General features: G+C 45.6%; 1 pseudogene; it reads left to right on the top strand.

The window, feature by feature from the left end:
• The first annotated feature begins 22,856 nt into the window (after window positions 1-22,856).
• Window positions 22,857-22,975, top strand: LOC112482703 (annotated as a pseudogene).
• Window positions 22,976-25,019: the final 2,044 nt, after the last annotated feature.

The raw sequence follows: 25,019 nt of genomic DNA, 5'->3' as shown, positions 1-25,019 counted from the left end.
GAACTTTGGGATGGTTTAAAAGACTCACATCTCTTTGGTAGAACCGAGTGACTTGTTCCCTACAATGAGTGAACTTAAGTTAGAACTAGATTTGAAAATGGTTATAGCAAATGAGAAGATGTCCAGAGCAGTTTTAGGAGAGCCCTCACATTTTCTGAGCACATCCTCCTAATAGCCATCCTGTGAGAGGTGGATCAGGCAAGGGTTTATAATGTTTTACAGATTAGTAAACAGAAGCTCAGGCCCTTGAATGACCATCTTCTGACTATGGCTGACCTTGTCCACTCAGCCCCTCAGGCTGGGAGCTGGGAGTGAAGCCAGCTCAACATTTGAGTGGTGTCTGAGGGGCACTTTCCCAGGAATTGAGATCAGCGCCAATGGTCATGGCTATGCTTTCCTGTCCCCAAGAGAGGAGCGAGGAAAACAACTGTGTATAGCTCCAGAACAGAGTCTTGTTGGTATTTGGAGATTGGATGGCACATTAAGTATTAACCCCACTTCCGGACCAGAAGGCAGCAAGCACATTCAGCTTCTTTTCTTAGATGGTCAGACTGTGGCTAGAGGAAAGCTTGGGTTCCCAAAAAAGCTCAACTGAGACACCCTCTCCTGAAGCCAGGTGGGCTTTCTTCATTCTCACGGAGCTTGAAGATCCCCACAAGCAGAATCGAAGGGCCCCTAGGTGGGAGCTCTTAGGCTTCCTAAGATGCGGCAGGGAGCTTTGCCTCAGACATTGGGCTCTTAAGGAGAACACGAGGCCGGCTCCTTCGTTGCAAAGGCTGAAACCCAACTTTGGAAAATGCTTTCAGAAAACGTTTCATTTGGCCTATAAAATTTGTACTGATTACCTCCCTTAGTATAGAATTCCCTCCCCTTATTTCTATTTTCCACCTCATCAGGATACTGCTCTAGAACCTGAAGTAGTTCCCTATTTTCAGATTCCACTGCCTGCCTCTCAAAACTTTTGGTATTGGGCTCTATTCACCCTACCCAGGCTGACTGCCCACCGCTCCCTACCACTTCACTACTTCTTTTGGTACAGGTCAGTGTGGCCTGCCCCCTTCTCTAATCCTGCAGAATGAACTCTGCTCATTCCATTGCCCTCTACCAGGGATGTCCTGCCTGCGAAGCCTGCCCTTTCTTTAAGGCCCAGAGTAAGTTCTAGCCCATTTATGACTCTCCTCTGCCTCCCCTTAACTCACCATCCACAACTGCAGTTTTCTGATCTCATTGTATGCACTTGTTTTGTATCTACTCAGTTCTGTGGGACACCCCTGGGTTCCCCTCAGGCCTGGCTGTCTGACTCTTGATCATCTGCCTCTCCTTGGCTCAGACAACACAGATTCTCCCACCAGCCTCAGACTCTCAGGCTAAGAAGAGAGGAGGACAGGGTAGGAACACTTCATTGTTTTATTATGCCTGCTGCCTAGTGTAGAGGAACATATAGGCTGAGGTCCTAGAAGGGAGGTAGGGTCCTTGTGATTAAGGCCATTATGCAGTAGAGATAGTGAAATCTGGGTTCGAATCCTGGCTCAGACATTTCTTAGCCGATGACCTTGAGCAAATCGCTTTCAGTTTCCTCATCTGTAAAACGAGGACAATAGTGAGGAAGCCAGTGGCTGGGCAAGAGATGGGGGGCTTGAGCTGTGGGGGAGCTGGCTGCAGATCAAGTGCCCTGCACACTAGGGACCACCTTTGACTTCTTTCCCCTCTGGTCCTGCTTTCCTCTAACATCTTTTCAGAAGTCGCCGTCTTAATAGCAGTCATGTCATCATCTAACCTCAGTAAATGCTTGTAAAAATATATTATTTGGGGTCAATATGCTCAGACAGCTTCACTCCTAAGCTGTATTCTTCTAAGCCTGGAACGTATCAGCACCCTATATAAGGTTCCTTTAATTCTACCTCATGGTTCAGAAGGAAATTCAAAGGCCCAGAGTGGTTTAGTGGGTGCGGCTGCAGTGCTAGGATGGTACGTGTGGCCTAATACCTCCCAGGCCTTCCACTCAACCCCCTGAGCTTTGTTACCTTGTGCCCAGGTCAGCCACATCCTGCTCTTGCTGCCAGAGGTGGCCAAGTGCTGGTGGGGCAGCCCAGCAGAAGGCTGAGGAAACATGAAGCACAGAATCCAGGCTCAATTAATAGATTATTATAGTACTCCGTAATTATTCTGAAATGGGGGCTCTTTATGAAGGAATCACAAATTAGAAAACAGTCCATTAAACCCAGACATGTCCATGCAGAGGCTCAGCTGAGGAGTCTCCATCTCAATCCCAATAAGCAGCAGCATGGCAACATCTGTGGCCACATGGTACTGATGTCTGAAGGCAGACACTCATGGACTGGTTACTGTATTCATCCATTCAACCTATATATAATTAAATGGGTCCATGGGGCTGTAGAGAAAGCCAGAGTAAGTGGGAACCCTTAAGAAGACAATTCCTTCTCTTTTTCTCTCTCCCTCTCTCACATTTATAAGCAAAATTGTGGAGCATAACGAGAGGAGAAAATGGGCACACACCCAATCTTTCCTATCCCTAACTTTCCAGGAAAAAATATCTAAAACTATAGAAAGATTAAAAGTATATAAGATAAAAGTAATTAAACTGTATACTTATAATTGGCAAATTTTATTGAAGAGCTAAACTATGAAACTCTTAGAAGAAAATATAAGAGTAAATCTTCATGATCTTGGCTTAGGCAATGATTTCTTAGATATGACACCAAAAGAACAAGTGATAAATGGGAAGATCAACAAGTTGGACTTTATAAAAATTAAAAATATTTGTGCTTCAAAGGATACAACCAAGAGAGTAAAAAGGCAACCCACAGACTGGGAGAAAGTATTCTGCGTAATGCATATTGATAAATGATTTGCATCTAGAATGTGTAAAGAACTCATAACTCAATTTAAAAAATGAGCAAAGGATCTGAACGGATATTTCTCCAAAGATGATGTACAAATGACCTATAAGCCATCTTTATGGAAAGATGTTTAACATTATTGGTCATTAGGGAAATGTAAATCAACTTTCAATAGGATACCATTTCAAACCACCAGAAGGCCTATAATCAAAGAGAGAAATAATATCAAATGTTGGCAAGGATGCAGAGAAACTAGAACCCTCCTACGTTGCTAGAGGGATTGTAAAATGGTACAGCCACTTTGGAAAAACAGTTTGGCAGTTCCTCGTAATGGTAAACATAGAGTTAGTTACCATATGACCCAACAATTTCACCTCTAGATATATACCCAAAAGAAATGAAAACAGATGTCTACATAAAAACTTACATATGAATATTCATAGCAGCATTATTCATATCAAAGTGGAAACAACTAAAAGTCTATCAACAAATGAATAGATAAACAAAATGTGGTATATCCATACAATGGAATATGATTCAATAGAAAAAAATGAAGTACTGATACATGCTGCAACATGGAAGGACCTCTAAAACACGCTAAGTGAAAGAAGCAAGCCACAAAAGGCCACTTATTGTAGGATTACATTTATATGAAATGTCCAGAATAGACAAATTATAAAGATAAGGTAGATTAGTGATTGATTAGACCTCGAGGGAGTGGAGGAGGCTGTTAATGGGTACAGGGTTTCTTTTAGGGGGTGATAAAAATATTCTAAAATTGATTGTGGTGATGGTTGCAGAATTCTGTAAATGCACTAAAATCATTCAATTATATACTTTTCAGGGTGAAATTTATAGCATAAATTATATCAATAAAGTTATTTTTTACAATACACATTTTTCAAAATTCTTAGAATTGTACACCTAAAAAAGAGTTCATTTTCCTGTATGCAAATTATACCTCAATTTAAAAAAGTGTTTTAACACACATATGATATATAAAATGAGCTCTAGAAGTTTTAAAACATAAATTGTGGCTCCATAATTAAATATGGTAATTTTAAAATCATATGTAAATATGTAAATAAATATGATAAATATGGTAAATTTTTCACTAAGAAAAGGAAAGCAAAAGAAAAGTCATGAACATTTTGGGTGGAATTTGTTTATTGTCTGTCTCTGCCAATATAGTTTCAGCTCACATTTTTTTCTGTGTCTACAACGGATCCTGGCCTATAGAAAATGCTAGTGAACATGTGTGGAAGAAAGAAAGGATGGAAAAAGGACAATGACATCTCAAGTACACCATCTCCTGGAGAGGCCCATTGGGGCCACTTCCAAATACTTTTTTTTTAATTATGGTAAAATATTCAACATAAAATTTGTCATCTTAACCATTTTGAAGTATATAGTTCACTAGGGTTAAATATAGTCTCATTGTTGTGCGACCTACCTCAAGAATCTTCATCTTGCAAAGCTGAAACTTTATATCTATTAAACAATAAATTCCCCATTTTCTCCTCCCCTCATCCCCTGGCAACCACCATTTTACTTTGTGTCTCTATGAATTTCACTCCTCTAGGTAGCTCATAAAGAATTTATCTTGCGCCTGACTTATTTAGCACGATGTCTTCAAGGGTCATCCACATGTCAGAATTTCCTTTCTCCGTAAGGCTGAATAATATTCCATTGCTGTATATACCACCTTTTGGCTATTGTGAATAATACTGCTATGAACACGGGTGTACAAATAACTCTTCAAGATCACTTTCACTTCTTTTGGGTATATTCCCAGAAGTGGAATTTCTAGATCATATCATAATTCTATTTTTTAAATTTTGAGGAATCATCATACTGTTTTCCACAACAGCTGCACCATTTTACATTCCCACCAACAGTGCAAAACTTCCAAGTACTTTTAAGTCTCTCCGTATCCCAGTTCAAGTTCAAATTACCCCAACAGTCCCACTGCACCTATACTTACAAGGTGGCAAGTGGCGAAGGGGTGGATGAGAACTGTGTATCTGTGGTATTCTATGTATTCTAGGAAGTTGGAGGAGAGAGGGCTGTTAGCCAGACAGAGGAGGAAGGATGAGACTTCAGCCCTGAAGATGTGAGGGCAGCTCTCTTCATTCTTTCTCCTGGGCCTCCCACAAGGCAATTCAATTCCCTGTAGGAAACCCTCTTGTGGGTTGTCTGAGGGCTGGGAACAGATTAGTAGAGCTGATTTGGGCTGGTACATCTCACAGGACAGGAGAGGAGCCTGGGCCCCTCTGGAGAGAAGGGCTGAGGATTGGGGCACCTGTCTCAGTGGCCCTCAATCCATTCTGAACCTCCAAAAATTTTAGTTGGCTTTTGCTGTCATTGATTGAGAAAATATGTGGTAAAAATGTGACTCCAGTAACAATGTTAAAAGAATTTATATTTTATTCACCATAGTTGCACCTACATACATTTAAAAAGCAGCAGGACAAATATGGGCCAGATATGCTATGATTCGGTCTATAGGCAAGATGGGGTCAGGCCTCATTAGAACCTTCCCACCTTTGGTGATGACTTTGAGCTCACCCGCAGAATGCGAACAGTACTCTCTACCATGGGACTATGAAAAAGGGTAGGCTCAGGACTAGAGAGGATACAGAGTTCATATTTATAGAAAGCTTTACATCTTTAACTCACTTAACATATTATTATTATTATTATTTAACTCACTTAACTCACTTAACTTATTATTATTATTATTATCATCATTATTATTATTATTCCCATTTTACAGATGAGGAAATCAAGGCACATGGGACAATAGAAGGAGCTTGGACTGGAGTGGAGAGACCTGCAGTCTAGTATGATTTTGCCACTGACTCATGTTTCTTCATCTTTGAACTGAGGGGGTGGGACTAGAGAACATGAGAGCAATCTTTTGAGGCAGAGCTCAGCTGCCAACTGCTGCCACTGTGGATTTTCCCCAGCCCCCACTGCCCATCACTGCTCCCTGGGTTCCAGCCTGGGGTGGGGGTGGAGGAGGAAGAACAGAGCAGCCTTGCAGGTCACTGGGCAAATGCTTGACTGCATTCTGGGGCGAGTCCAAGTCTGGAAAGGGAACGTTAAGAAGAAATTTCCATGGCCCTTCCTTTAGCTAGGGATTTTCCACTCTGCCTGGGCAGACATGCCTCTCAGATCAAGGATCTGGCAATTCACAGGTGTTAGTGAATGGCTCAGCTCTGTGCTGGGGAGATTGTGAGACCTGGTTCTGCTTCTGGTTCTGGTTCCTGCCCTCGGAAAGGGGGCAAATGTGTTGGGAGGCATGACTGCCCTAGAAAGATGAAGGAGGTTGGGTGGGAACCAGGATGGTGTAGAACAAAGTATTCGGTCTAGAAGAACTCCAGAGAGAGACCAGCAGGGACAAAGACTGTCGGGCAAAACTTCCTAGAACAGGGTACCTGAGCTGGAGGGGCAGTGGTGGAGGAGGTTTTTGAAGGCAGAATGCAAAGTAAGGAACAGATGAGAAGAGGGATAATGTGGACCGACTTTGCAAAGGTCCTTCGCAAAGGTCGCCATGAACACAGGGACAGTGCAGTGGCCAGGAGAGAGTTGGATGCAAGAAGTGGAAAATTTGGTGAATAAGATTGTGCAACACGGACAGACAGCAGAGGCAGGGATTTGTGTCGTGGCCTCCCCACTAGCTGTTCCCTCTGCTGGGAACACCCTTCCTTCAGAACCTTTCCTGGCTGGTTTCTCATTGGTCAGGTTTAGCTCGAATCTGCCCTGCTCCACAGAGAAGCCTTCTCTGGCCACTCCTGTTGAAGCAGCCTGGAGCTATTCTCTAGCACTTCTCCAGGTTTCATTTTCTCCCCAGCACTTACCACCACCTGCACTTATCTCGTTTCCTTTAGTAACTGCCTCCTTCCTAGAGGATGGGAGGTCCAGGAGAGCAGAGGCAGGGGTGGGGCTTGTCTCCATCAAATCCCCAGAGCCCAGCACTTATCAGGCCTTCAATAAATACTGAGTTTAACTGAACTGCACTTGGAGTGTTACAATAAAAGCAAACATATAATACTGGATTTTTTTTTTTAAACCTGAGCAGTATTACATGCCAGGCACTGTGCTAAACGCCTTATAAACATTATCTCGTTTATTACTCTGAACGACTCTGTAAGGGAGGTGTTACTATTACCCTGTCTTATAGGTGAGGAAACTGAGTTCCAGAGAGGTTGGTTAAGTTCTGCAAGGACAAACAGAGCCAAGACTTGAACCCACACATTTAACCTCTAGTCCAGTACTGTCTGATAGAAATATAATATGAGCCACATAAGTAATTGAAAATTTTTCTAGTAGTTACACTAAAAACTAATTTGGTGAAATTAATTTTAATAATATAGTTTATTTAATCTGATACATTAAAAATATTGTCATTTCAACATGTAACCAATATAAAAATTATTAATGAAATAATTTTATATTTTACTTTACTAAGTGCTCAAAATCTTGTGCCTATCTTACACTTACAGCACTTGCTAAATTTTCATCAGAATTATCTGTATTTAGATTTCATAAAATTTGCAGTTGAAAAAGTAGATTCGCATACCCAAGTTGTTCCACACATACTTAAATGTTTTCCAATAACTACATTATCAATTCCAAAACTTAAGTGTAAGTTGATTAAAATTAAATAAAACTTAAAATTGAGTTTCTCAGCTGTATTAGTCACATTTCAAGTGCTCAATAGCCATACGTGGCTAGTGGCCACTGTATTATACAGCATAGTTCTAGGCTGTACAGGTTCATCTGGTATGAAGGTAGGATGGGCGGAAGAGTTCCAGTGGGAGGCGTCCAGAGCAGACTACGGACCAGCCGTGAGAGGGAAAGGCAGGGAAAGCTGAGGTAGCAAGCCTGGGCTGCCTCAGGTCGGGATGAATAGCCCTGACTCCCACCAAGCAGCGCAGGTCTGGCCCACTCACAAGGGGAGCACCTCGTATGGGCCTTCTGTAGGTCTGGGCTTCCTCTTACCAAGAAAGTGATGGCCCTCAAACTGCTGGGTGGCTCCTCTCAGAGCTTCTATTCCCTTGAACACTACCACGGGGAATCTTGGGGGTGCACAACGCTGGATCTGAGCAGGCTCAAGCTTGGTGGATAGAATGATCTTCTTCTTTCTTCCCTCTCTGCCTGGTGGGTAGCTGGAGGGGGGTCAGGTGTGTGGCCCTGGTTAAAATTCTGGAATCAAGTATACCTGGGTTCCAATCCCAGTTCAGCCCATTTCTTGCTGTGTGACCTTAGATAAGTCAAGTTCCCTCTCTGAGCTTCGGTTTCCTCATCTGATAAATGAAAACCAATAACTAAATGTGGTGAGAGTCTGATAATGTCTATAGAGTGCCCAGCTCACAGTAAACAATCAATTAACAATAGCTATTCTTCCTAGATAATGTCCTTTTCCCGTTAAGAACAGAAAAGTAGTCTGGAGAGTATTCACGATCACTGGAAAGATGTCTGAAGTGAGTAATAGAGGAAAGGAGTTAATCCCAGGTGAACGAGGGTTCCCTCCTCGGGACTTCCCAATTTTCCCTGCATGACAGAGACCTGGTTAACCACTGGGAGTCGGGACGGGGATGTTCCACTCCCAAAGGCCCCAGGTTGCAGGGAATGAGATAAGAACGGCCAAGAGCCACCTTCGGAAAAGGGGGAGGTGAGTCAAACTGAATCAGGAGCAGGCGAGGTCACGCTGAGTCCCCGGAGTTACTCAGAGTGATACTGGTATATGCCTGGCAAGAGTAATGGATGGATGAACTGGGCTCCAGGAAAGCAGGTAGGGCTGAAAGCATCTAAGACAAGGAAACTGTTGGAGTGGAAACTCCAGGCAGGCAGAGCACACCCTGAGATGTGGCAGGCAGAAGCCAAAAGTGAGCTTGGTCCGGGTATTTTTGAGGCGGGGCAGCTCCAATTCCCTCTCCCAGTCAGCACCCCACATGAACCAGGACTACTTGTCCTGGACACGAGCCTTCCCCTCTTCAGCTCCCCAACCTCCAAACCTTTGCTCTGCTAGGTCCTCCCAAGTGTGGCGGTGCTGTCCTCTGCCTCACCAAAAATCTTTAAGCTCTTATCACTTTGTCCTGCCCACATCTCCAACATACCCTCACTTGTCTGTTATGCCCTACCAGAATTGGCGCTTCTAGAGGTAGAACAAGTTTATCTGCTCACTGCCATATCTCCTGGGCATAGCTCAGATTCTGGCATCTATTGTTTAGTAGATATTTGTCGAGGCAGTAGACTCAAGAACCTAGGTGTGTTCTCATTGCATTTCCTAACACTCGTTATTTGGCTGTGGGTCAGCCTCTCTGAGCCTCTTTCCACACTTATAAAGAAGGAAACACAATCCCTATGAAGATCCTGGAAAAGAACCAGGTCGGAAATAGAGGAGGATAAAGCATCTAGTCGGTTCAACGACGTTTCTGCTTGTGAGCAGATGAACCTACAGAAGAGGAAACTGAGGCACAAGGAAGTCATGCCGAAAGGCTGCCTAGGGAAAACAGCGGAGCTCTCTTTTCAGAACCTCTAGTTAGATCACTCTCATCGAACTTCCTTGGGTGTTTCCACCCAGAGCTCCTGAAGTGTGTCAGCTTGTGCCTGCCTTGGGAGATGGCCCTTCCCCACTCAGCTTCCTGTTCGGGATGGGGTCTGGCTCCTGGTAGTAGGAAGGATGCTGGAAACAGCCAAGATGGCCGCCTCTGGTAGTGTGTGTGTGTGTGTGTGTGTGTGTGTGTGTGTGTGTGTTCATCACTCCATAAGCCTACACTAGAGCTTCACTACACTCCAAAAGGGAGGCAGTCCAGCCTAGTGGTGAGATGGTTGGACTCAGGAGTCACACTGAAGTCATATAAGAGTTAATGCACTTCACTCTTCCTAAGGCTCAGTCCCCTGTATGAAAAACAGGATTATAAGGATAGTGCATGTTCAGCACTTGGAATAGTGCCCAGCTCACCATAAACATTCAAGAAATCGCAAGTGTCTTTTCTTTGTTTGTTCGTTAGACTCTCAGCCCTGTGAGGACACAGGGATGCTTGTTTTAGCCATTGCTTACCCATAGCTATCACCCTTACTAGGTACTCAGGTGGCTGAATGAATGAGTGGAAGGAGGGAGAGACAGAAGAGGAGGGAGGGAAGAGAAGAGGAAGAAGGGAGAAGGAGCAGATATGTTCTGGGATCCCCCAGTTTCCATGCCCACCACACTCTCCCTCTGTCCCCAGGACACCAGTGAGCTGACTCGAGGCTCCTCTCGCCATGTGCTACATGGGGTCCAAAAAGGAGAATTGATCTCAGATGGGAATACTGAGTCTAAATCCTGGATCTGCCACACACCAGTTGACTGAACTTAACTTCTTCACCATTCCCTATATAAAACGAAGATGATCATACGAACAACTTTGCTGAATTGTAGGGAAGTCCAAAAGATGATTATAAATACACTGAATACATTTGTAAACTAAAGAGTGTTAGGGATTATCTTAGTGGACTGATAAGCAGCGTAGGCTCTGGGAACAGACTTTGTGTAGTCAAATCCTGGCTCCATTGCTTGCAGGACCAGGGCCTCAGTTTCCTCTTTTTAAGACGGGGGTAATAATAGTACCCATCTCACAGAGTCGTGAGGATTAAATGAAATAATGCATGAGAAGTTCTAGAGTCAGTGCGGGGAACATACTGGGCACTCAATAAATTGTGGCCATGTTAATGAAGCCTGCCTTCAGGAAGGATTCTGTGCACTCCTCGTTAAAGTGTAAGTGAGTGATAAGACCCACTGTGCTCTTAATCTCTCTCTCTCTCTCTCTCTCTTTCTCTCAGAAATTTGAATCTTAACAGGAATTTAAAGAAGTGAAATCCCATCTCACGATGGCATTTTAAAAGTAAAGAGGTATATAGGGGGTAGAGAAGGGCCTCCTTAGGGCCTTCAAAATCACAGTTGCTGCCTACTGAACAAATCTTACCTGGTGCCAGAGGGACCACACACAGGGGAAGGGAGAACATAGACCATATATCTGAAGAACCTTTCTACTACTTGGAGAAACAGGAAGCAACTAGACCCCAGGACAACACATAACTCTGGCTAAATGTGGAGGGCCATCAGTAGAATGGCAGGTAATAATTCAGACCCAACTATCAGCAAGGCTTCAAGGACCCTCCAGGAACAACAACAGCCAGGGCCGGAGGTGGGGATGGTCACAGGATGTGATAGAGACTGACCTGGGACCATGGAAAAAGGGGTGGGCTCTCTCCCAGGGCAGGGGCCTCACCTTCTACATCTATGTTTTCTCTGCTAGGTACTTAGCACAGGCTGGCACCTGTAGCAGAAGGTGCAGAGAAGTTCAGGACATAAGTTCTGGAGTCAGACTGCCAGGGCTCAATCAAGGTCCCACCTCTTCTCAACTCTGTGACCCATGACCTCAGCATGGAGGACACAGGTTGAATTAGCTGCTGGCACCCATTTTCCATCTCTTTTGTTCTTCCAACCAGACCACCAGACCCACCAATCAGCAGTGAATCTTCCTGGCCAGTGCCTTCATCAGTGTGGTCATGTGACCCTCCAACTGTCTAATTAGAGTAAACCCTGGAACTTGTGTCACAATTACCAAAAAGAGACCTTCCTTCTACCGAACTAGAACTTGGAATGATAACGATAACCTGGAGCTACACAAGACCACTCATAGAGCCCAAATATCACACCAAGATGGTGAAGGCAGAGTGGAGAGATTCAGTCTTTATTATGTTTTCTTGAGTCTCCAGATCCAGTCATGCCTGGATTTTTCACTTTCTGGGGCCAGTAAATTCTATTTTTAGCATAAACCAGTTTGAGTCAGGTTTTTTTTTATCATTTGCATCAGAAAGAGTCTGAAATTCATAGGTGAACTTTCTTACCCTCTCTATAAACTTCAGTTTTCTCGTCTGCAAAATGGGGATGAGGATAACAGTATTTCTCAGGAGAAAGGAAGGGTTATTCTGGGATGATTTAAAGGGTTGATCGGAGTCCAGCACAACACAGAGCCTGACACATGTTAAGCACTCAAAAAACATCAACTTTTAGGTGCTCCATAAGTGTTTGTTAATGACTCTGGCCTTGGGAGGTGAACTGTAAGGGCATTTGGGAAAAAGCCTCTTCCCATGATTCTGTGGGATCCCAGGAAATTCTGGCGTGGGGGTGGTGGGACACACTTTGCAGAGAGAACTGCCTGACCCGTCCAGATAACAGGTGGCACCAAGAAAGGCTTTAGTGGGTGTCATTATTTTTCCTAATCCTCAGTCTAATCAAGCCCATTTCACAGATAAGTTATGTGAGGCTCAGAGATTAGATCCAGTCTAATGCTAAATCCAGCACCCATTTTGCTGGCTCAGCCTCTCCCTTGGAGCACACTGGTGCTGTCCCACAGGAGTCACTCCTTGCCAGGTCTCTATTCCAACCAGGCTAAGTTAAATTGGTCTGCTACTGTTAAGTGGGTGCTTCCAGAAGTAATCTTAGGCGGTTTTGAAAGGGCAAAAAGGAGTTCCAAACTCTCCCTCCATCCCGTGAGAGCGGGCTCTATCTTCTTTAATCTGCCTTATCCTGCAAAGGGAACTTTCCGGAGAAGGCTCGGTTTGCCCTTTCAGATCTTGTGTAGTCAAGGAACTGTCACCAGTTAGAAGCGGTTTACCCCCTAGAGAGAGGCTGACGCAGTTTTGCTAAAGGAAACCACGCAATCTCACAGCTTGGCAGGACCCTTCCTTCCGCCAAAGCCGGGATGCCTGCGGGTGGAAAGGACACCTCCCACTTCCCCCTAGATAACCACCAATCCTGCCAGATCATTCTCAAGTCTGGGAATTGAGCTCATCTTGGGCTTTTCTTGCGTAGCCTCCTTGAGCCTTAATTTCCTCATCTGTAAAATAACTCCCAAAACAACCTATTTCAGGGTCGTTTTGAGGGCATTATGGAGAGAATAGCTAGGGTCTTCAGCACAGGGATCCGCGCAAATCAACAGGGGTTCGATCCTCTTCCCACACCCCGCCCCAAACAGAGAGAGGAAGGCACACATCGCTGATGAGGGTAGAGTGGAGAATTCGAACATGGGTCTTATATGACTGCAAGCCCAGACTCCTTCCACCTCTAGGAGCTCCAGCCGTCTTTTGCCTGTGGGATCCTTCCCGCATGCTTGCCTAATACTTTTCCTCCTCCGCCTCCACTCCAGCTGTACCGCGCCTCCATCTCTGCCTCCGTCTGTCAGCCCTCCGGACCTGACCCTCCCGGCCTGAACTGCTGGGAAGGAAAACTGTTTCCTCCCAGGTTCCTCCATCCAGCTTGGCGTCTACCCAGCCTCGCCCGAGGAAATGTCTTGTGAGATGCTCTCCCCGCCCCACTCCCCACATCCACTGACTCTTGGACATAGCTCCATCGTAGCCAGAATGGCCATGAGAAGTGGAATCATGTGTTCATGGGTCTCAATGCCGGATGGGAAGCCGGACGCATCACTCCCACTCATCCCCCAACAGGGTCTCACCCAGTCTGCTTCCAGTTGGTCTCTTCTGATGGCAAAGGCGGGATCTCGACCTTCAGTAGCCAATGATGAGGCGCAGAGATGGGGGTATGCTTTTTGGTTACCGTGGCAACAGGGAGCTGCATCTTGCTTCCCCACAGGGCTGAGCCTGCTCTTCCAAGGAACACACTCTGTGGCCCCAGTTCTACCTCAGGATAGAGTGGGGGTTGGAAGTTGGGGGACAACCAAGACCCAATCCTTCACAAATGCCAACAGTGTAGATGAGCCCCAGCATTCCCAAGATTGGTAAGAGAAGGCTGCCTAGAGGAGGGGCACTACAAACAGAGACAAAGAAACTCAACTTACTGAAATGGAGTGGACATAGCACTTGCAGGGCAATGCACAGGGCTGGGCAAATTTAGGTAAGAATGAGTGCTTAGCAAGCAGATTAGGGCTTCCAAGCCAAGACCCACCCAGAGCAGGGTGCGGGACCAAGATGAACAGCCACAGCTGAATTGTGGGTCTCATGCTGTCGGTTAGTCCTGGGCAGGAAGAAAGAACCAAGGGTCACCAAGGCCATTCCCTAGCCTCAAGGCAGCTTGCCCTCTGTCCTAGGTATATTCACGTCCTGTCTTGGGCATTCATTAACCTGGAACTCTTCTCAGGAAAGAGGAAGATGACCAGGTTCATTGTCCCTATTTCATAGATGGAGATCCATTTCACAGATCAAGAAACCGATGCCTGCCTGGTAAAGTATTCCACGCTTGGGACCTGGGGCCTGGCCAAGCAGAGCTCTCTTTTAATTCCCTGGTGTGGTAGCTTGTCTAAAGAAGCCCCATGTCACAGTCTGGTGCTGTCCACACTTGCCTATGGTACAGGGGTGCTGGGGCCAACTGAACCCTATGTTTTATGAGGCAGGTGAGCCAGGACAGAGAACCCTTCCCCTTCCTCTGGTGGTCCCGGTTGAGAATGCAGCAAGACTCCCTCAGTCTGAGAGTGAGTCCACAAAAGCCCACAGTCTAATGGGGAAATAGATCTGCAGTGACCACACAGCATGATAAGTGCTGAAGAGACAATGTGGACAAAGCTTAGTGGAAGCAGCAGAGAAGGGGTGCCCAAGTCTGCCTGGGGAAACCAGGGGAGACTTCACAGAGGAAGCAGCCTTTCAGAGGACGCAAGACACACAGGCCTTTGCTAGGCAGACAAGCAAGGGGAGGGCATCCCAGGCAGAGGAAACAGCATCTGCAAAGACCTAGAGGCCTGGCTAAGCATGGTGCACTGGGGAAACTGCAAGTCTGGAATGGAACCGAGGCAGGATCTGGGCTGTGAAGCGAATGCCCAGGACAAGACTGTGTGCCACACAGCTAGGTGCTTTCAACCCCCTTCTGAGCCAGCGGGCACCCACATTCACTTTTCTCCAACTGATAGATTCGTGGATCCCCAAGAAACACTTGTGAGGATCCTAGTTTGAGAAGCACGAAATTAGAAGCTAGCCACTGTCAACTTTGGCTACGTGCCAAAAACATGAATGAATCTCATGGGCGAGATGTTGAGACAAAGGGATCAGGGACCAAAGAGTTGTTCTGATGGCCCAGTTACATCGAGTTCAAAAACAGGCAAAATTGATCTGTGGTGGGCGAAGTCAGGATAGTGGTTACCTTTGGGGATGTGGAAGGTCTTGAGGAGGGTCCCTGGGTCGGGGACAGTAATAAAATCTGTTTCTTGATCTGAGTATTGGTTTCACAGATGTGTTCTCTTTGTGAAAATTCATCCGGCTATATACTTAAGGTTTGTGTATTTTTCTGTATGTGGCTCCTACTTAAACAATAACAACAACAAGTTAACTGCTTCCATAAACATCAGTGCAAATGTAGACACTAAAATTTTGTGATCACATAGTCGGTTGTAAGTCGAGCATCCAGATGATGTAGAATGTTTATGTTTATGTTGATTCTTTTAGATTATTCCAAAATGAAAACACAAACATTTCAAAGTCTCATAGAGACCTCTCAGACTCCATAAAACCCCTGTACAGACAGACCCCAGGGTTTGAGACACCTCTACTCAAAAGGAAATTTTACACACAGAGGGTCATTGAGGGCCTGGAGCCTCTTTCCGGGCCTCAGGAAGGTGATATCCTCTTCCAGTAGAATGCCTGGTCCTGGGAGGCTGAGGACTGCCAGACAGAGGAGACTGTTTCCCCCAGTCTGCTCTGAGTCTTAGACCTAGCTCCATCATAGCTGGGAAGGCCTTGAGAGTGGAATCTCCCTGACTTGGCTGTGAGATCCTAGGGGACAGGGGTCTCTTTTACTCCCTCTCTGTCCCAAGGCCTGGCACACAGAGGGTCTCAGAGGATTTTTACTGCCAGGCCTCTTTACTCAATCCCACGTTGAGTTTAGAAGAGGGAGATCTGTTTGGGAAGTCGTGAGTTTCCTGTCACTGGCTGAATTCTGAAGTACGGGCTCACAAACCTTGGATGGGTGATGTTTCAGGAGCAGTTCAATGTGGGGCGGGGTTAGAGTCATTCGATTCTCGCTGGCAGGGGAGAGCTGGATGCAGACATGGCTCTGAGCCCTGGGAACTATGAATATGGACAGGAAATTCCAGCCCTGCTTGCCCACTGGCCTTGTTGGAGCTGCTAACAGCCCTGCTCTGGGGGAGACAGACTGTTCCAGAACCCAGAGAGGGCATCTGTGGGTAGGACACTCAACAGCCAGCCACTCAACAGTTGTCTCCTGCTGTCCTCTGAGACGTCACTTCTCACCCCTCCTCTGACTCAGCTACTTTTGCTCACTCTTAAGAAACAACCTCTTTTTTTTTTCCCTTTGCTGGCTTCATTCAGCCAGCATTTCTCAAACCACTTTTATCACTTCTGTCCTAGTCTTGTGCTGTCTGGAGTATTATTTAGTCAATATTTTTTCTTTAAAACACAGTTAAGTCTTTGTTGTTGTTTTAACATGTTCTTATTCTAAGCAATAATACTTGTGAAATCCTAGATTTGATATGCTAGTTTTATTTTTTTCTAACGCACATTAAATATTAATTTAAAATATTTGCTCTTATGTCACCTAAAAATATCTCGTGTACCAACACATTGGAAACCATCTTATACAATGGTTCATCCAGTGTGGGTGGTCATTATTTATTAATAATAATTATAGCCTCACATTAGTGGAGAGTTTTATGCCTCTTCCACACATTTACATTCACAGTCTCATTTGATCCTCTCAATTCCTGTACTGTAGGCGTCATTGACCTCATTTTACAGATGATGCTGAAGCTCATCTGAAGCTCAGAGAGTGGAAGTAACTTGCCTTGGGTCACACAGCAAGTTAGGACCTTGGTCTTGATTCAAGGCTCTGGTGGCTCCTGACCTAGGATGAAGGCAGGGGAACATTTCTCTGTGTCCAGTGAATCCTGCAAGAGCCACAGGATGGAAACTCATAGCATAGAGAGTTTGGATTAGACATGAGGAAGGACTTCCTGGGTAGAAATGTTTAGACATGAGAATGCCTGACCAAGGAAGGGTGTGTAATGCCCGGTTTCCGAAGTCCTCAAAACAAGATAAAGGCTTGCTCAATAGGGATAATTCCAGTGCTGCCTGGAGGCAGGGGAATGGACTGAATGACCTCTCCAGGCCTCATCCAACCCCAAAGAGTGTATGCACCCTGCCATCAAGGTGGCCATCCTTGCCATTTCCCCCAAAGCATCTATTAAAGAAGAAAAGACATGTGGTGGCTCCGACTTACAGGAACCAGGATAAACCTCGTCTTGGCCCTGCCCTTGAGATGAAGCACTCAGCAACAGCAGATTGAGGGCCAGGAGCATTCCTCCTCCCTGTTCTCTTCCCACTGCCCTGGCGACTCCACACCAGGTCTGCAAGGCTGGGATTGGAAGACCTATCTACCCTCAGAGGCTTTGGGCTGGTTGGCCGCCGGGACTGGGGAGCCTGCCTTTCTTCGATCCCTTCCAGGGAATTCTTTTCAAAACTCCCTGAGCTAAGAAGTTAGACACATACTGACTTGAGGTGTTGCCTCTCCATAAGTTGTGGTGTTTTTTTTTTTTGAAAGTCATCGTATTTGTTTTTCAGAACAGAAAGAGCTTTATCTTCTTTTCTGATTATACAAGTAATACATGCCTACTTGTTTTAAAAAATCAAATAATATAGAAAAGTATAAAAATAAAAGTAAAATTACCCAAATGTCCATCATGTAGAAAAATAATGCTATTAACATCTTGGAGCACATCCTTCCAATAACCTAAAATTTACCATTTTAACCATTTTTAAGTGTGCATGGATCATATTTTTATTAGGCCTTCTGAAGATAGGGCTAATCGTGCAACTTCAGACACCTCAGTGGGCCAGTGGGGAAGGTGTTTTGGGTAAGGGCCCTTGTGACATTGTTCAAATGGAAACACAGAGGCAGCCAGGCACTGTGTAAGGTGGTAAGGTTGGTCTCGTTAAAATATTAAAACCAAGAATAACTCCATTTGGGTGTACGAAGGAAAGCAGGGCTGTCTCTTGACAGGGCCTCATGAGGAGAGGCACAGGGAGGGCATCGTTGTGCTAAACTTCTGAGCCAAAGAAGGAGAGAGGCCAGCCCTCCCTCGGGGCTTTGTCTGTGTTTATCCTGGAGGGAGCCTCAGTCTAATGTGTTTCTCCTGGGCCCTGGCCTTTGGGGTGCAGGAGCTGAGAACTCTGGTGGACAAGAAGGGCTGGGACACAGCATCAAGTCGGGAATGTGATTACCGACCCTGGGGAATAACAGGCCTTTGGCAGGAAGGCAGCACCCAGCAAAACAGGGAAGAACTGCACCAGCCTCCTCCACTAGTGTGGCCCGGCCAAGACTTCTTTCCTTGTACCCCATGGAGGGCAAGAGGGCAGGTGAAGCTTCCAGATTCCAACCAAGGATTTCAGAGGATGGTTGGGAAACTTTCGGTTAAGAAACCACAAGCATTGATTTAGCAGGTTCCATGTGTTGGCTTTAAAAGATCCCTGAATTTAAGGAGCTGAAACTAACTGGGCAGGGCCATTACCTCGCTCCTGTGTGTTAACTATCCCCTTTTCCAAACTCAAGTGATAGCTCTCCTCACTGACATCCCACCACATTAGTTTGTTTGTTTGATTTTATTTGCTTTCTTTTTTTTCCCCTTTATTTTCTTGTTACCACCACATTTATTATGTACCCTCACTCAGGCCTCATCATACCCTCTTTCATGTGGTTAACCTCTATGCACCCCAGCTGATCCTTGAGGGCAGCTACATAGACCCTTGGTCTTCAAGGGTCTATGTAGGTCCCCATTTTGCCCACGTCAGTGCCCTGCGCAGAGCAGATATTCAGGCAACATCCACACGGTGAGTCTGTGAGAGGGGCTCCAGCAACAAGAGCAGTTGGAGTGCTGAAGGAGGCAGTTCTAAGGCCCTCCCAGGGTGGTTTGGAAGTCTTCCAGGAGGTGGTGAGAAATACAGAGGGTCTCGTACTGGAGAGGGAGCAGGTGAAGGGGGCGTTCTGGTGGGCGGATCTGCCGGGGGTGTGATGAGGTGGGGGCCGAGTCACAGGAAGTCTCTCTCCTGGGATGACTCCCAGGTTGAGATGCCCTTGCAGGCTTGCACCTGCTTCTGCCAAGATGAGAGGGTGAGATGCAGGGGCTCCGATTACAGTCATGAGCCAGGTTGGTCTCAGGGGTGCTGCCTCTTCCAAGAAGCTGGCTTTTGAGGAATCTGCTTGGCCATGGGAATCATGATGTGTTTGTACTGACTTCAGTTGTTAATTAAACCTCCATCCCTGCAACTAGTACCCCAGGAAGAACACTCTCTTCCTCACAGTGTGTCCCGGCTCCTGTTTTTTATGTTTATAGGCATCGGGTGGTTTGTAGAACAATCCACACCCAGACATGCGCATCCAGTGAGGTCAGCTGAGAAAACAACAGCCGCCACCCTGCTGCTCCTCATTCTGGGAGCTGCCACCAGTCAACACTGAGCACATCCCCTCTCTCCTGCCTTTAACTCCACCCCCACTCCAGTGCTTGTCTTCTGTCCCTGCTCCAGTCTCATGCCTGCCCAGACTGTTGTTTATCAACACAGACCAGAACATTCTGCTGCCAGCAGAAACACACATGGCAGTGGTGCTGCCATCCCACACCCTGCCGTCAACATACTCCCACACGCTATTTGCTGCTGTCAAAGCTGTGCTCAATCACATATTCTCACCTGCTCCTACCAACACAGCTGTTCCCCCACTGCTTGGAATCGGGCCTGCCATCTTCCACAACACTCGTGTTCTCCATGGGTTTTTCTCAACATACATGTATAGTCATGGCAGAGGCTTGCATCTGGCAACCAGGCCAGCACATGCTCTGCCCTCAGACCTGGGCTGTCGATCTCCTATCTTGCTATTGTGTGACCATGGGCAACTGACAATCTCTCTGGGCATCAGATGCCTCATCTATAGAATGGGGATAATAATGACCTTATGGGGCCTTTCCCACAGGCTCAAGGGGTTAGGCAAGAGAGCAGGCATCCAGTGAGTACTCAGTCAGTGGGAACTCTGATGGTGGTCGTGATGAGAATTATTGTATGCTCTCTGGAATCTGGTTTTTGGTTTTCCTTTCCCAAGGCTGGGTGTTGGCCTCACCTCATGTTCATACCTTCCTGGCTCTGTGAAACTGAGCGAGGCAGTCACTTGTTTAATTCTCATGTCCTCACTGACTGCCTGGCTGAGCCCACAGACTTGCTATGCAGGGCCAGGGGAGAGTTTCCCATAGTGCTTTGGAAGTCATTAAAGGGTTTCAAAACAAGTCCCCCTGAAATGTGCCGCTTTGGCATAAAGATTATTTTGACAAAAGCAATCAAAACCCAGCAGATTCAGGAAAGCTCTTTATCTCTCCCTCAACTACCTGAATTTATATTGGAAAGGGGACCTGTATTAGGAAGAAGGACATTACCCGAGATTCCTTTTTTTCTAAGAAACTTATCTACATAATAGGGCAAGCGTTTGTTGTCCAAATATCTTCTTTGCCTTCCTGTGAATGGTCCTAATCCCTTTTGTATCCTCATACCCCACCCCTTTCCTTAGCTCCTGAAATTATATAAGCTTCAGTTACCTGGCTAAATGTGGAGTCCACTGTACATATGAAATTAAATTTGATTTTCTGTTTCATGTCATTTAATTCTTAGCAGCCAGAAGAATCTAGAAGGGTAAAGGGACTTTTCCCCCTTCCTCATGCCACCAAATCCCGGCACAGCCACGAGGCATTGTGGAAGAAAGAGATTTGAATTGGCAACAGCCAAACCTGGGCACATTTAGCCACTTGCCAGCTTCCCTCTTCTCCTCAGTCAATCCTCAGTTGGAGCCAGTGTTTCTAGTTTGGCCCTGTTGTGGGACTGCAGTCTGCCCAAGAGGCTGCACTGGCCCTTCTCTGCCATACCTGGGGGCCTCGCCCGAGCCAAGCACCCATTCCATCAGACAGAGCAGCTCTTCCCAGCAGAACCACTCTGTGGTACTGAGCCCTCTGGCTTACTCATCTCATCCTGCTCCCTTTTCCCCAGAGGCTAAGAGTCCCTACCCCTCTCAGTGTTCCCCTCCACCTGGGCATCTTCTCCAGGACTCTGCCTAGTAGGAGCCCCTTTCCGTCCTATCTTTTCAACCCTGTCTTTTCATCTCCTTGGCCAGCACACCTGTTCTAGCCTTTTCTATTCTGGGAAACAGAGAGATGTATGCAGAAGGGAAAGAAAACAAACACGATTTGAGGAAAATCTGGGCCTAACAGTTAGGTGCAGCTTACAGAGAAGCAGGTTTTGCAGTGTATGGACCATCAGGTTAGGCCATGTGGGTGAGCTGGACTTCTCCCCCTACTATACCAATTTACTTCTTGCCCCTTGATGGAAATATGCAAATTTGCTGGAGGGTAGAGTTGGCCTGGTCCATGCTGGGAGGGTGTGGCTTCTCCCTTTTACTCTGAGGGAAGTTCAGAGTAACTGGCCACCACTGGAAGGCCACTGGAAATCTGTTGGTTCAGGGAACCGTGGTAAATGGGCTGCCCCTAAGCTTTGGGGCACTCGTCTAAATATTCAAAGTGTGTAAATCAAGGTAGTAAGCTGTCAAATAAAATGTTTTATTTTCCTACCTGCATAAATACACCTTCAGAATGACATGGGAAGCCAAGTTTGAATTTAGAATTCTCAGACTCCTCAGAGTCCCACCCTGAACACGAGGACATGGGAGAGGGGGCTGGTGGTATGACTATGTATGCAATGGGGTTCTAGGGCAGATGGCCGATTGGGCACAAACGTGTTTCAACTTGATCAATATCTCATGCTTTTTATTTTCTCCTACGCCACTGTGGCCAAAGGTAGAGAAGGCAGTATTACACAGTGGTTAAGACTTGCATTAAAATCCTAAGGCTGCCAAAACTGAACATATTCCTTAATCTCTTTGAGACTCAATTTTCCCATCTGTCAAATGGGACTAACGATACCTCCCTGATAAAGTTATTGTGATTATTAAAAGAGATAATTCTTGTAAAGCCCTTCGCATGGTCCTGGAACATAATAACTGTTCAGTAAATTGTGAGTTATTATGTTATTATAATTTCTCCACACATGAGCAATAATAGCATCAGAGCAGGAAGTTGTCTGCTTTGTCACTTTACTGCACACATGATGAAACAGGTCACTCAGCTAAGCAGAAGCAGATATGGAACTAGATCTTCCAACCGTCCCATAGTCGTGGATTTTGCCCTAGCTAAAAATTAAAAAATGGTTGCACAATAATGTGAATACACTTAATCTCATTGAACTATCCACTTTAAAAATTATTAAAACAGTCAATTTCATGGTATGTATACTTTACCACTGTGTTAGTTTGCTAGGTCTGCCATAACAAATTACCACAAACTGGGAGATCAAAAGAACGTAAATTCATTGTCTCAGTTCTAGAGGCTAGAAGTCCAAAATTGAGGTGTCGGTAAGGTTGTTTCTTCCTGAGAGTTGTGAGGGAGAATCAATTCCGGGCCTCTCTCCTAGCTTCTGGTGGTTTGCGTCATCTTATCTTTGTGGTATTTGGCTTGTAGAATCATCACCTAATATGTGTGTACCTCTCTGTGTGCCCAAATTTCTCCTTCTTATAAGGAAACCAGTTGGGTTGGATTAGGGTCCACCCTACCAACCTTATCTTAACTAATTATATCTGTAATGACCCTATTCCCAAATAAAGTCACATTCTGAAGTACTGGGGGTTAGGACTTTAATATATGAGGGTGGGAGCGGGGCACAGTTAGATATATAACAATTACAATAAAAAAAATTGTGGCTACTTTGTACTCAATATCAGATTATAGGCAGGGGGAAATATCTTTTGTGACCTCTCAAAGCTTTGCTCATAGTAAGTTTTCAAAATGTGTTTCTTGATTTGTGTTAAATCTGAAGCCGAGCAGCTAAAAGGGCTGTACTGGCCATGAGAAGATTAACGATTAGTACTGTTTCCAGACAAGTATTAAATGGTTCTCAGTCTATGGCCATGCCACCCTGAACAAGCCCAATCCCGTCTAATCTCGGAAGCTAAGCAAGGTAGGGCCTAGTTAGTACTTGGATGGGAGACCACCTAGGAAGACCAGGTGCTGTAGGTGTAAAAATAAAAAAATAAGGGATTGTAAAATGACAAGGTCCTTGCAATCTGTGAGGTCAACCAAGGGGTGCCTCGCCTGGAAAAAAAAAAAAAAAGCCTTGGACACCATCTTGCTTCTACTAGTCTATCCTCTAATAAGAGGTGAAATTCAGCTAGAGCAAGCTGAATTCTGTATTGTTTTGTTTGCATGTGAATAGCTTATTTTATTTAAATGTTTTCCCTTTCATGTTTTATTGAGAAAGTCTTCAAACATACAGAAAAGTTCCAAGAATGTCACAATGAACACTTAGATATCCTCCACCTAGCTTAACGATCGTTAACCTTATGCCACATACGCTTTATGTGGATGAAGTTTTTTTTGGTGAACCATTTGAAAAGAAGTTGCTGGCATCATGATGTTTCGCCCCCAAATACTTCAACGTGAATTTCCTCGGAATTGGCTTTTCTGCTACATAATCACATTGTAATTCTCACATCTGAGAAAACTAACAATAGTTCCATAATATCATCTCATATCCAGTCCATGCTTAAATTTGACCAGGCTGACTTTTCAAAAATTCTTAATCTAAGGACTCTAAATCTGTGAGGCTTAGGGTCTTGACAACATTACCTGTGTAATGAGAAATTTTGGAGCTCTTAAAAATGTAACCTAACAACTGAAGGTCTTCGAGGTCCCAACACATTGTTTCTCTCCCTTGTTTCCTTTCACTAGCAAGCTGTACAGAATGCTCAAATGAGTGTTTGGGGTGGGGCACTCCTGGAATTCCTTTTATTCTCTGGCCATGGCCTTTCGAGGAGTACCTGCAGGAAGACCTGTTTGGCCTGGGACCTGCTACACTCCTGGGGACTTCAGCGTGGGAGTTTTCAAAGGGAGCGGGGGCAGGGAATGATGCTCACTCTTGACTGGGGCGGAGACTCCCAGACCGAGCAATGCCCCCTCCAAAGCTGGCCAGGTTCCAACCTGGCGTGGCTGCCTCTGCTGCCATTGTCATGAGCAGCTTCTGGAGAGTTCCAGACGGCACCACAACACAGAGGATTGTCCTGGCCTCCCAAAAGGCTGCTGCAAATCAATACTGACTGAAGAAAAAGAGGAAAGCTGTACAGTGAACTTCCCTGAGTTTGGGTGGAATGGTCATGTTTTTCTTTCTTTTCACAAATCCAGGGCTCAAGATTGAGCTCAAGGTTTTAAAAGATACTTCATAACTAGAAACAGCATTAATTAGTAGACTTGTACAAATAAGAAGGGGGGCCAAAAAGGATGGAAGGCGTGGGGGGAATATCTGGTCTGTGATGGGAGGCTGCCTTCCTTCTCCATCTCCCAGGCTTGCTTGGGCTTGGCTGCAAGTTCCAGCCAATGTATTTCTAGTTGGGACAGGAGCCAGGGGTCAGATAAAGTTCCAATGTATTTTGCAGCAGGCCCGACACTTTGCCCAGTGCTCTGGGCCTGTGACAGCTGCCAGGGTGGTGTGTTGAGAAAGCCAGGCCAGACAGAGCTGGTTTAAAGGGGTTTGAGGGAGCAGGCAGTTGACTAACCAGACAGTGCAGCAACACCCAGCACGATAACACCACAGAACCAATGGGGCTGCCTGGACCATGGAAGGCCCTGCACTCAATTCCCAGGCAGCTAACCCCTGGCATCTCAGGGACCAAGATCTATACTCCCATCTTATTGTCTTTAGTAAGACAAGTAAATACTTAACACAGCCAAGCACTTGACATGCATTATCTAATTTAATCCTCACAACAGCTCAGTGAGGTAGGTACTGGCCATATAGATCATCCTAGCCACATAGTTAATAGCTAATGCATACATATAACAGACACACTTACGTGATTTAGGCCTGCTTCTAAACACCTGCCATGCATTGTCTAATTTACTAGGGAAACCGAGGCACAGAGGGGCAAAGACAGTTGTCCACAGTCATACTGATGGTAGGTGTGGATCTGAAACCACTGGAAGGTGACTTCAGAATGTAGCTTCCACCCCTGCACCATCCGACAATTTTTCAGATGGAGAATCTGTTCTGAGACAGGCAAGGGAAAGA

Source organism: Pteropus alecto, unplaced genomic scaffold (genome assembly GCF_000325575.1).
Source record: "Pteropus alecto unplaced genomic scaffold, ASM32557v1 scaffold155, whole genome shotgun sequence".
Lineage (NCBI taxonomy): Eukaryota > Metazoa > Chordata > Mammalia > Chiroptera > Pteropodidae > Pteropus > Pteropus alecto.
This window is presented reverse-complemented; position numbering and strand designations above follow the sequence as displayed.